Here is a 14,597-nt window from a genome sequence, read left to right on the forward strand (position 1 = left end):
CTTGAAGACGCGGCTCGAAGCTAAAGGATCGTGGGTCGAAGATTTACCAAGAGTTCTCTAGGCCTATCACACCACCCCGCGAACTGCAACAGGTGAGACCCCATTTTGTTTGGTTTATGGAACTGACGCCATTATTCCTACCAAAACAGGGGAGGAGTCTCAACGGATCATGATGTACGACCCGAAATCCAATCAAAGCGAAAGAAGCTTCGATCTGACTACAATTGAAGAGAAGAGAGAGACAGCATACGCGAGAATCTTACATCACAAGGGGATGATGATGAGAAATAATGATCGAAAAGTGAGACCGAGGCAGTTACAGGTAGGTGATTTAGTGCCCAAGAAGGTTGAAGCGTCTCGTCATGTCGGAACACTTGATCCATCATGTGAAGGACCATATAAAGTGGTCGAGATCAAAAGAAAGGAACCTACAAGCTGCAAGAATCGCATGAACAGAACTTACCGCGACCATGGAATGTTCAAAACTTGAAGAAATTCTACGCCTGATGCACGATGATATCCCTGGTGCTTGAAAAAAGCCGTCAACTTGTACATAGGATCTGAAAAGGATCATTTCTTTTGTGCTTGAAAAAGGGCATCAACTTGTACATGGGATTTGAAAAAGATCATTTCTTTTGTGCCTGAAAAAGGTATCAACTTGTATATGGGATCTAAAAAAGATTGTTTCTTTTGAGCCTGAAAAAGGCCATGTTTGTATGTAAGATTCACGAAAGGATAATTTTGTGCCTGAGAAAGGCCGATCATTTAGTTCCAGAGACGACCTCGATCTTGCTTCAACTTTTACTTTAATTCTAATGAACAAGGATCCAATTTATGCAATCTGAAAAAGATGCACCATATCATGCGATCTGAAAAAGACGCACTTTGTCTGCAATCTCGAAAAGATGCACCATATCATGCGATCTGAAAAAGACATATTTCTTTTAATGTCATCTGAAAAGGAGGCGTCATCTCTTGCGACCTGAAAGTGATGCATTTTTCTATTTCATTGGAGATTACATCACAGTATAGATTCACATCAAACGAAGAAATACACTACAAAAATAGAGTTCAGTGACGGCAAAAGGAGAAGTTTAAATCTCAAAAAACAAGTTCTAATCAAGCCTTATGGGATCAACCTCGCAAAAAACATGAAAGAATTTATTGGTCCCTACTTTAAAGGCTCAATTTCGTCCAACAAGGTCGAGAACTCATCATCTCCAGGAGCAGTCTCGCCAGGGTAGGGCTGCAATTTTCCGTATAGCATGGGTTTCAAGAGCTCTTGATCGAAATTTTTAGCGAACCCCCAAAGAGTATTGAGTTGCGCCTTGCATGTTGAGAAGCCTTTGTTGAAGAACTCGACGACTTTTATCTCAACGACAACTTCAAAAGAGGACGACTTCACGAAGTCGCGAGCTGTCGGTAAATGTGAGCTGGAGAGTAGTTTCTGGTGTTCCTTTAAAGTAATGCAACCAGCCTTTCGTTCTTCTACGTCTTCAGAGTGACCAGCTCGGAAGCCTTCCTTCTAACCTTCAACATGGCTGACTCGCGATCAGCTACAAAGCCTTCCTTTTTGCCTTCAACAAACGCGTCCTCCTTGGCCTTGGAAGATTCGGCAGCATAGGCTGAAAGTTGATTTTTGAGGTCTTGCACCTTTGCGACCAGAGCCTTCTCGCGCTTTTTCTCTTTTAGCAGATTGAGCTAGCATGTCCCACACCTTCTTCTCCGCGATCAAATGATTCCGACGATAACCTATGCACTTTAGAGCCATGTTGTGGTAGAAAGAAACAGTCTACAAGATCGAAATACGAGATGAGAATGTAAAATTGAAATTAACGAAAATCAAGGGGGGAGATTTCAATCACCTGCATTAAAGATTGAGCACCATGCTCTTCTAGCCGAGTATGCAGGTTCATTAATAGAGAAGCCTGATCGCGGGGGAGGATGCAATTGCTAAATAGTTCCTAGGAGTCTTGTCCAGGTTCCCCGTACAACATACAACTTCTCGATGATATATTCCAGCTCGGTACAAAACGTTCGCCCTTCAGCTCAAATTTGAGATGATGTTTGCTCTTCAATTCTTTTCGAGCCTCTTTCCACCAGGCAGTAACTTCTTGAAGCATCTGGAAATTTACTTGCTCTTCGGCTTGGTCAACAACTTCTTTGGCCATCCTGCTCGCGGATCGAGATTTACTTCTCTTACTCGATTTGGATGACTTTGATGATTTTGAAGACTTGGATGATCCGGATCGGTGTTTGTGACTTTTACCCTTATGCTTATGATGGTCCCTCTTGCGCTGTTCTGAACTAGTTCCTTCATCAGCTTAGTTGGCTCCATCTGCGCCAAACTCTTCCTCAGGTCCGAAATCCTCGGATGCCCTTGAGGGAGAGTTCTGCTCGTTAGGAATGGGTGAAGGGAGGGTCTCTTCACTATCAACTACAGTGGGCTCGGGATGGCTGGGGCTCATTGAGTGTGATCCACGAGCAGGTGATGGGGTCGTTGACGTATTTGTAGGGGGAGCGACCCGCTAAGCCTCAGGTTTATTCTACAAGGCTTGAATTCGCAATGTGCTCCTTGAATTCATAACTATTTCGTTTGCAAGAAAGAGTAAAATGTGAACAAAGTTACGAGTAAGATGAGAATGGAATATGCTACTCAGAAGGGTAGGAAGATCACCTAAGGAATCCTTGACGTGGAGGGGTGCTGAAGAAAGATGAGCGAGCCATAGCACCTCTTCTATTAGAAGTCTCATCGGATCGTACCGATAGGCGGTATGGCTATTAATTTGGTCGCCTTCCAGCCCCCCTCCACTCAGTTTTGGTACAGGTTTGTACGTACTCCACTCTAAACAAAAAGGCCATACTTGACCAGGGGAAGGAGGAATAAAAATATATTTCTTTCGCCAAGGCCCAAGATTAGATTTCAAGGTTTCAAGGTATCTACAGTCTTTCTTAGTAGATAAATGATAGAAACCTCTATCTCTCGATCTTTTAGAAGTTAGTAAATGCATACCGCGATCAGAAATTGTCAAAACTGGGTGCGAGGCGTAAAACCTTCATTAATATGACGAAAAGATTATGGGGATAAAAGAGTTAGGAGACAATTGCATAGGACTAAGGAGTAATTGGTGAAGAATGGAGGCTACCGGAGGAGCTAAAGGAAGTCGCAGACCCGCGTCGAAATGCTAAAGGGAAAAAGCACAAAAACCCAATGGAGGTCGATGCATTCGGTCGAAAGACCTAGGAACTATAATCTCGTAATCGTGGGGTATGAAGTATCATTCTCTTATCTTATGGGCAGGAAGTTTGACAACACTAACTATTGCCTCCCAAGAATTTTTTTCATTCTATTCTGAAAATTTTCAAAGGTCGAAGGACCAACAGGATCACACGAGATATGTTTTGATTTTTTGGGATATCTTAGATTTAGAGGGTTTCTTGTCTTCTATGGGAGAACTAGGTGCAACTACAGGTATATTGGGGTCATCAAACCTTGGGGAAGTTGCCGAAGAACCCGAGCCAGAGGTAGAACTCGAACCGAAATTTGAGCTAAAGTTGGAAGACATCGTATCTTGAGAACGATATGGCTCGAGAAACTGTTGGTCGAGATCAAGCTCTTGACAGCCAGGTCGAACGCTTAAGAGTAGGTAAGACTGAAACTTGAATAACTTGAGTATTTATATGGAGCATGACTTGGAAAGGCGTGCCGCCTACGGGGGGCCAAGATGAAAACACGTGGAGGTGGCTCTGACATGATCAGCGGATGCAACTGTTCTACTTCTTCAAAGAGCAATAAATTGAACTTTGAATAAGTGGGGGAGTAATGATGGGTGAAACCCACTTTTTATGCGGAATACAAAAATACACTTAATGAAGGGTAATTCAGTCATTGCGTCAGATTAGACCCGCGCACTCTTAGAAACGGGTTAGATAACCCCCGACCTAGATCCGGACTCGATACGACGATGCTGGCATGAGAGCCATCCGATCAAGGTGATTGATAATAGGATGCTGATATGTGGCCCGTATAACAGTATCCACATGGGTCCTATAAATAACCCAAGATGCCGTATTTCGAGGTAGCTGAAACATTACTTTTTTGACCTATTTTCTTCTAATCGCACATTTTTACCTCGATCACCACTAACTTGAGCGTTGGCGGGTCGTTGCTCGGGACACACTCGACGAGCTGCACGTTCGTATTTCATTCACAAGAACCCAATACTCGATCTTGGTGGAATTAGCATTTAACCGAGAGGTCAACCCTTGAGGACGCAAAATTCGAGCAAGGTCACAGGTGCTTTATCAAAAAGCAATATTGCATTTCCAAGATTTGGCCGTACACAAAGTTGGATGCACATCATTGAATGACTGCATAGCCCACATCGGTGGAGATCAAAGAGTTAAGCTTCTCAATCACATAGCTGATGTATCGGACTTTCTTTTGTATGATCCATTCAGGTAATAATTAAGTGCATATTGTAGATTTAGTTTCCTGGGATTTTTCATTTTTAAATCATAATGAATGATATATATCTGATGGGGCTAATTATTTTTAGGAACTACGTTGTACAAAATGTCCTAAGCCTCAGAAATGGGGACATTACAAATAAAATAATGGATTCCCTGCAAAATTAATTTATACAACTGGTGGTGAGAAAAGAAGGAAGCCTTGTGATAGACAAATGCATAGAAGCTTCGAACAATGGGATTATCAGAGTGGCTGCAGAGATAGTAAACTTCCCGAGAGCAGCTTTTTGACTTGCTCAGTTTGGAAATTATGTGATTCAAGCAGCATTAAAGAAGACTAAGGTTGATTCTTTGTATCGAAGTTTCTAGATATATACACCACCTAAGTCTTCTATTGCAATAACTTACAAGTTTTGTCGAAGCTGATGAGTGATAAGATCAACTCAACTGTCAATCAATCTATTTTGTGTAAATGGAACAAATGTTATGTTTTCGTAGAACAATGACAGTGTGTGTATCGCTCTGTTAATAAAGTTGATAATTCTTTTGTTTTCAATAATAATGATCGTTTGATTCAACATGAATACTCTTTTTATGTTGAAATATGTGATTCGACTATAAATACTCCATTTTGTATTCATCTAGTATGATCTTTCCTCAAAATGGGTTGCGCTAAACCTTTGGAAAATCCTTCAGCTGCCGAGGAAAATATGGATGAGATACACAACTTTGTACGAAAAAACAACAAATTTTTGTAGCATATATATAGAACCGAACTAATTCTCCAGAAATTCCATATGACTCCAACGATGTTTTCCCTTGGTTCATGAAGGGAAAAACATGAGTTGCAGCAAACATTATGTCCAATAAAGAAATTCATAAACTTACAGGACTAATTAGTTAATGAACATACTTACAAAACAAAATCTAATAGAGGGTAAAAATTGAAGGACGAAAAAATAATTTTCTCATGATATTTATTCACTTACTAATTTACAAATAAAATTTTTAAACTTTCTAATTAAACATTAAATCAGATAGTATAAAGTATATTTAATAAATGTACTAACCAAATAATATAATTGTATAGATTAATTAATAAATTAATATCAAATTCCGTACCTCAGTCTTATCTTTCCGAGGGAGTGTGTTTGTGTAACTAATGGGATACGTATGTGTGCTTCTGTGTGCATAGTGATTTCTTAAGTAAAATACTTAACTTTTATACAGGATTAAATCCATTTTGACCCCCTGTGATATACAAAAATATAAAAAATCCCCCTATGAAATTTTTAATATAAAAAATCATCTCTATATTACGAATAAACATAAAAAAACTTTTGACCGTTGCAGGAACTAATATGTTTAGTTTATGTGGTTTTAGGAGCGTGGTTTCAATAATCTTTATAATGCAATTATGAGACGGTTGGAGCCTTGTTGTTGAGCATCACTTGGTGGAACTACAGGGCGGAATAAGATCAACTCAAGATGTATATATAAGTGATCAGTCTATTTTATATGGATGGAGTGTTATCTTTTTGTACAAATTTTTACCAAATAGAACAACATATTTATGTACACAAAATTGCTAAATATAAATACCAACTTCATTGATATTTAGAACTAGAATTCCCACAAAAGTTCTTGTCCACAAGTTTTCTAGTTTGACTTCTGCCAAAGTAGAGCACATCATGTACATAAATCCACAATGTTTGTAATTTGGTTAAACAAATCATAAAACAAGCAGCTCTCTTACTTTACAAAATGTCGGCGCCAACATGAACGCCAACACATTCATGTTGACGGCTATTCAAGACGAAAATTCACATCCTATGCCAAAAGAAATGACCTATTTGATAACTTAAAAGAAGCTGGTCAACCTTCTACTTTATCGGATATGGATACTTCGAAGGAAGTAGAGCAGAAAAAGCTAGAGAATATGTACAGGTTCACTTCAACCTTGAATTAAGAAGTATCTACGCAGTAGATAAACATATCTATTAGTTCCGCAAGTATTTTTTCCAGAGTGGAGTAGCAACAGAAGTAGCAGCTCCAATATACTTCGCAAAGATATGCAGTCTATGGAGGGAAATGTTGATCATACAAAGTACCTGAAGGACAACTAGATTCAGTGGCGCGAATACTATCTTTCCTTAAAGACAAACTGAAGGATTGGTGTTATCAAGCATTCATCCAGAAGAACATGAAAAGACTGAGAGGTAAATCAAACAAACTCCTCTCTATTGTGAACAATGATTTAGCAACTATTATAGGAGAATCAAGTGAGCCAAGGAGAAGGAGGAAGCAAAGTAGTGACTCCTACTGCAGGAGTTCCAGAAGATCCTTTTCCCAGCGGAGAACATGGTGGTCCAAGTCCAAAGCTAGAACATACAAATATGGACAGAGAATAACACCAACAAAGGCTTCATCCTAAGGATCTAGACGAACAGATGCAAGATCCACCGAAAGAACCCCTACAAAAAGAACTTTCGGACGAGCCCATACCCGAGTCAATGAAAGTTTCAAAGATTGCAATTGTTGGTCCTGCGGAGCAAAATGACATATATCCCCCGATTGCCCGCAGAAACGTGGTGTATGACGAATATTTGAAGCCATGGATGACATCTTGGATGCAGTCTACTATGGAGATTTGGTACTCATTTACCAATTAGAAGATCTTCTGTCAGACGAAAGCGTCTATGAAGAAGAGATAGAAACTGATTCGGTTGGATCTTCAACCAGTCATAATAATTACAACGAAGGAGATAGGCTTCAAACTTCCTAAAGCCTATCAGGATTCTTTTCCAGAATGACGGTGTTCAACAAACTATGGAAAGAATAATGAGATAAGATTTCAACCTCAGCCCATATGATGGATTTAGAATTGAAGGAATTGGGAAAGTCCTGAACCAAATAGGACTGAACCAAAGAAAGTTTCACATAATTTACAAAGTAAGTTCAAGTGAGTTTGCTATACCTATGGAACTTATTGGTAATGTGATGGAGATGCAATTAATTCCTAAAGAAGAGATTCTTGAAGAATTAAGTAAGCTTAGAGAAGAAGTAGCTTTTACTATGAAATACATCCACATAGGAACTATTGAAGTAGTAATAAAAGCAACTTCTAAAGAAGAAATTGATTCAGAAATACATTTATCTATAATGGATAGAAGAATTAATAACCTAAGGGATGATTGTCTTTGAACAATGATAGGTAATTTGTATGCAGGAAAATTAATGTTTGACATTCATCCTAGGATTGCATACAACCTTGCAAACCAAGATTTCAGTTGAGTCTTAACCCTTCATCAAGATTTTAAAAGAAAAGATCTAATGAAAAAAGGAATAGACTGTATTCTATAACATATAGAATTGCATTATGTCCTTTCCAATACGCATCATTCATATTTATTTCTTAGGAAAGAGTATATTAAGATTCCTAGAATTTTCAAGGATTTCGCCAAGGTAATGACACCAGATCCTATCAGGATATCTAGAATAGGTGGTGTTGATATCATCATAAAAGATCATCCAATTCTAGATAGAACACTTAGCTCTAGAATTGAGTTTAGTAGTCTGATGTCCTTTTCGGAAGATAGGATTACAGGCTACAATGGAAAGGAGAAAGAGTTAATAAAGGCTTTAACTCGTTAAGAGGTTAGGGTAGATAACGTAAAATTTAGATACCCTGAAGGATGGAAAGAAATACAAGTAATATTTGACATCACTAAGAAAGAAAATTTTTTCCCTTCTCATTTACAGCAACCTTTTGTTGGAAAATATGAAGGCATGTTACAAAATAGCAGGCCATGAAATTCTAGTTGCAGGTGTTGCGGGACGAGAAAATGGGTGTATGACTTTGGGGTTAAGTTTCCTAGAAGACCATAAACCATGGGGAACAAAAGGTAACGGAATGGAATTCAGTCTTGATGGTGTCACCATAAAGATTGAATGACAAGTCCCTTTTTTATAGACATATATGCTGGTATGTCGTATGATCTATATAAGAAATAATATTTCTCAGCCTATATTGATTCAGGATCAGGAATTTTCACGGCAAAGCCTGGAGTTTTCCCTAAAGAAGCAAGGAAAACCTTACCCATTATTGCAAGAAGGGATTTTTCACAAAAAATCCTGATACTTAATAAGGAAATACGAGAAGTCAAGATCACGGTCGAAGGAGCATTCAGATCGCCCTAGTTAAGGATAAAAACACCTCCTATTTACTTTCATGATACAGGTGCCGATATCTTGCTAGGTAAAAATCTTGTCCAAATATTTGCGAGATATATGCAGGATAATCAAAAGAATCTGTTAATCTTTACCACTAACTGTTAATCTTGCAAAGAGAAAATGCATTTAACAAGATAAAGTCAATAAATTTTCGCAGCAAACATGGTGATTTTGATGCTAGATTAACTCATCCAAAAATACAGGATAAGAGGAAATTTGGTATACTTCTTTTGTCTTTCAGGCAACAATACATAAGGAATCCGAGGAGGAAATTATGAACCTTAAAGGAGCACTACTGGAAATGAAATCGCTAGATATCAGCAAGGAAAGTAGGCTTTCCCTTAAGAATGTCAAGAGGCTCATCTAAATGAACTTCAGTGAAAATCCTCTGGCATGGTGGGATAGGAACAAGATCGAAGCTACTCTAAAGCTCAAGGAAGAATGCAAGCACGAGTACGTTCAATACAAACCTAACCAGATGAACATGGAAGACAAAAAACATATGCAGATAATTATCAAAGAGCATATCGGCCTTGGACTCATCGAGCTTGGAATCTCTACCTACAGCAGCCCTGGATTTCCGGTAAGAAACCATAGTGAGATTAAGAGAGGTAAGCCCAGATTAGTAATTAACTATCAAGGCATTAATAAGATATTAGAGTTTGATGGTTATTACATTCGTAGTAGAGGACCCTTAATTGATTGCATTAAAGGAGCAAAAGTGTTTTCTAAATTCGATTGCAAATCTGATTTGTATCAGATTAAGATGGAGATTGAATAAAAGAAATTTACTGCATTCTCCACAACGCAGGGACAATATATCTGGAATGCGCTTCCAATGGGTTTAGCTAACGCAACCCAGATATTTCAAAGAAAAATAGATAATCATTATAAAGATTACTTCGAATTCGTATTTGTCTATATTGACGATATATTGATTGCATCAAAAAACATGAAAGAACATATTAAACATCTTGAGATATTTTTTGATGCTTGATATAGAGAAGGTTCAGTACTTTTTTAAAGAAAGCTACTATTACTGTCAATAAGATTGAATTTTTATGGATTCTTAATGACGAAACAGGAATTGAGTTACAGGACCATAGTGTGGAGAAAATCCGCAATTTTCTAGATTTGCTCAAAGACAAGAAGCATTTGCAGAGCTTCTTTGGAGTTGTTAATTTTGTAGGAATCTTCATTAAGGATCTTGCAAGATACAGAAAGAATTTCCTACTACTTTTGAAAGAAACAGAGAGTTCAAAGTGGAAATGGGAAGAAAATCCACACAAAAAGGGTTTGTGAGCTAAAATAGGTTTGCAGTAACCTACCAAAACTTGCTATACCACAAGACGGGGATGAATTGGTAGTCTACACAGACGCCAATGATTATAGATGGGCAACAGTGCTCATGAAAAAAACAACTACAGGAAAAAACCTTGTAGATATACAGAAGGGTTGTTCTCAGAACAACAAGCCAAAGTTTAACACATCAACAAGAAAGAATTCTTTGCGATTTGGAAGGCTTTTATGAAATGGCCTTTATTTTTACTTGCTAAAGAATTTACTTTAAAAGTTAATAATACAAATCTGAAGTCTTTCTTAAAAAATAAACTAGAGTCGAAAATAGAGAAACCTTGTATTATAGATGGCAAGCTGAATGCTAATATTATTGTTATAATATTGTCGTTATAAAATATCATGAAAATATTCTTGCAGATTTCCTGACGAGAGATGGAGGCATCTGAACCAAACTCCATCATGTTGAGACTTATGCACCTGGGAAAAAAACCTTGAGGAGCTTGATAGAAAGTTCAGACAGCTAGAGATTAATACCCATGTTGCCGGACAAATCCAAAAGGCTGATCTAGACACTGTCCAGGTCGCAATAAGAAATTACTTATTATCATCCACATTGCTATGGAATGATTTACGAGAATCGATTCAGAAGGCATCACCTTCGAGGATGACTCACAAGTTGAGGGAGCATGACCCAAAACATACCTTTAGAGTACAAGGATCTAGACCTGTAGCGTCAGATTCAAGTACCGATTGCATAAGGCCATCACCAGTCTCTAGTGCAACGGCAACAATTCAGTAACAAGAAGTGCAAACTCTTGTTGATTCAAGTCAACCCAACACCTCAGGGGTTAAAGAGGGAGAGATTAACCTTAGGCCGATGAAGGGCACTTCTAAGGTTAGTACTAACAAGTTGATATCTTCTTCTGCTTGGTAGGACTACCAGCGTATGTTGCAAAAATTAATTTTTCTCAGAGTAAACCCAGGCAAGACCATTATTGAAAATTTCGGAAAAAATATAATGGGGTCTGGATGTTAGAAGGGTCAAAACTAAAAGATGTTCAAGAATGGCATGATTTTGGAGCTCTTGCTTCAGTTCATACTATGTCACCAAGTTTTCCGAAAATCTCAAAACTTGTGGAATGGATTAGTGGGGCGGCCTTTGATTCATGGAAAAAAACCCCCACCTAAAAAGACGCGATGTTCTGGAGATAAAATTCGATCAGTTGCTCCAGAAACAGCGAGAAAAGGGTCTCATCTAGTATTTCGTTTCATGAAGTTGCAGAGACCAGATATGATGACTTTCAATAAAATTAAAGTTGCCTCAGGAGAAGCTCCCCTAGTATCAACCATTAGTGAAGATAGTATCTCTACCAGATGGACAAAGTCAAGTATCCGTTCAAGATTTTCTTAAACAAAGTTAATGGATCGTTCCTATTAAATTCCATGACAGAAAAAAGCACCGAGTTCGCAGAAAGCTCATTTGAAAAGAAGCGGATGTTAATCAGGGAATAATAAGTTGTCGGTAACCGAAGCAACAAGGATGAAGAAGTGCAACATGTTACATGTTGAAAAATGGCATAACCATATATGCTCATTCTGTGAAAAATAAGAGAAGCCCCTGTTCAGAACATAAATTCGAGTCACACAAAATAAATCCGAACCAAACCAGGACAAGGGAAAAGAAAAATTTTTTACAAAGAGAAGTAAAAATTAGAAAATGTAAAAAAAGCAAGGATAGAACTGTCAGTAGAAAACGACAAGGGCCAATAGTCAACAAAGCAAGAAAGCCAGCTGGAAGTCACATGGCTGACAAGCCATTATGACAAATGCAATGAACTCATCAGAAAACAAGTTTGGAGTCTGAATTTGAAGTTAGCGGACACCTATAAAAAAAGATGCAACGAAGCAGAAGGAGATTATCAGAAAACTTCTCCTACTCTTCAAAATATTAGAATTCTGAATTTCTCAAGCTTTTGTAGTATTTTAATCTCTCAGTATATGGGAGTTTCCCCAACAAGTCAAGTACTCTATCATATGAGAGGCTAAAGAGTTGTCTTCTCCAATGGAGGAATAATATCTATGTAATATTTTCTATATTTCTTCAATAAAAAGTTAGGCTTCTATTCAACTTGTTTATCCAAAATTCTATTAAGTCCCCATATTAGAGTCCCTATCACGCCCTAAGGTAGGAAACGAAATAAGATTGTGTTGTTTATTGCTGAATAAGCGAAGTACCTGTGAACCATCTGTTGCGGTAGTGTGGTTGGAAAAAATTCATAAAATCGAGGACTTGGAATACCCGGGAACAAGGCGGTCGAAAAACAAGTATGAATTCATGTGGGCTTAAATTATTTTAGAAGCATGTTGGGCCAAACTTGGAGCATGAAAGGGGCTAGGGTTAATTTTTCGCTAGAAGGGAAAAATGGTCCTAAAATGGGCTGAAGGACCAAAATTGCGAACATTTGAAAGATACAGGACCAAAATTGCCACCGTAAAAGTTAGAGGACCAAATTTGTCATACCCCTATACATATAAGATGAAAACTGCAATATTGCCTCATTTTAATTTATAATATATATGATTTCATACTATTAAAATATATTTATAATATATATAATTATAATTTATAAAATAAATTAAAATAATAATTATAAACCCCACCCCTACCCCCACACCCTCCCGCCTTCCCCCCCACCTGCCACCCCGTCGTCTTCCCCATTCTTCCCCCACCCTCTTCTTCCCCCCCCCCCCCCCTCTCACCTCCAACCCCCGCTTCTCTCTCCCACCGCCCTTCTTGGGCGATAAAAGGGCGACGACCATCGCCCAGGGGTGAGGTGGGCTCGGAGCCCTCTTCCTCCACCGCCGCCACTGCAAACTTTTTTATAATTTAATTTAAATAATATTTAATTATTATTTTATTAAATAATAAAATAATATTTTATTGTTAATTAAAATATATAATATTTTAATTAAATTATTATTATAAAAATAATATTTTAAAAACTTTTTATAAAGATAATATTTTATTATTAATAAATATATATAATATTATATATTAAATATGAGAGAAGGGAAAAAATGTCAAAAAAAATGTACTTTGATAGAAATATCGCAGTCAAAGCGCGTGTGACTCAAAATTTTTTACGGAGGGATTTTTTAACAAAATTTTATATCATGGGCCGCTATTTGATACTTTAATTTTCATATAAGGTTTTTTGAACATTCCTATTATCACAGGGAGTCTTTGCATTTTTCCCCTTTTATATATATATATATATATATATATATATATACCTTTAAGTAATTTAGAAAAATTGTTGTATAAGCACATCAATTTTGAAGATGGCCATTTAGAATATTAAATTTTAATTTTGAAAAATTTGAGGACTTTGGCTATCAAAGTCTTCCAAAATCATTGAAAATGATGATGTGGCATTCTTTATAGTTTTAGAATTTGGCTAAATTTGTTGACTAAGTCCCAAAAAAATTAAATCCTATACACAGGAGGCTTAAGAGCATGGAATCCTCCGAATACCATTATGATGTGGCCATCCTTTACCGAATTGTTGGCGGATTTTATCCATGTAACCCTCTTATCTCGTGGGGTTTATCCATTGGAAAGAGCCCTTATAGAATTGTTGGGAGATTTTATCCATGTCACCCTCCTATATCGGGGTTTTATCCACTTAAACCTCTTATGTGGTAAGAATTTAAATTTTTTGGAGTTTAATTAGCAAAAGCCCCAACCTTGAAACCCTAAAACATTCCACATCATCAGTTTTCGTTAATTTGGGGGACTCATAAATTATATAACAGTTAAATCTTAATTAATGTCCAAAATTGCCACCTTTGAAATTGAGTGTTATGATAATGCCACCCCTAATGTGCCCAACAACAAAATGCAATTTAGCCAAATGTATTAATAACAAATCTATCTATATCTATACTCTAAATAAAAGTTTGAATATGTCATGTGTTTGTTTTCATTGTGAAAAGACAATCATATCCTTGTACGACTAATCTTTCTAACAATAAATCAATATTAGTTGTAAAAGAATAAAATTATCTATCAAAAGAAGACTATTTAAGAGTTGTAATACCTCTAAACTACTTGGACAATTATAAAGTGTATCCAACTAAAAAAAAATCAATGTATAAGCAAATAATATTTCTACTTAATTAATTTATTAAAAAAATTAAAAAATATTAATTTACTAGGGTACAACAAAATTTAAAATGAATAGCTTCAAAATAATATATAAAAGGAAACCAAAATTTTGGTCCTTTAATTTTGTCCTCGATTGATTTTGGTCCACTAAGTATTGTCATTATTAATTTTTTACCATTAATTTACAACAAGTAGTAAATTTAGTTGGATTTAGGGTTCTTACTCAATTTTCCGATAATTTTTGCGGGAGTTTGCGACGTATCCTTTGGGATTTCTACACAGGTAATGAAATTGATGATGTGGCATGCACTTAATTATTGGAAACTTTTGTTGCTCATAGGTTCGAACCCTAGTCAATTTAATTAAAATTTAATCTCTTTACCACTTATCTATAAGCCAACAACCAACTTGTATTTTGTAAGCTCAA

The sequence above is a fragment of the Sesamum indicum genome, linkage group LG3 (genome assembly GCF_026168435.1).
Source record: "Sesamum indicum cultivar Baizhima isolate 11 linkage group LG3, ASM2616843v1, whole genome shotgun sequence".
In the NCBI taxonomy this organism is placed as follows: Eukaryota; Viridiplantae; Streptophyta; class Magnoliopsida; order Lamiales; family Pedaliaceae; genus Sesamum; species Sesamum indicum.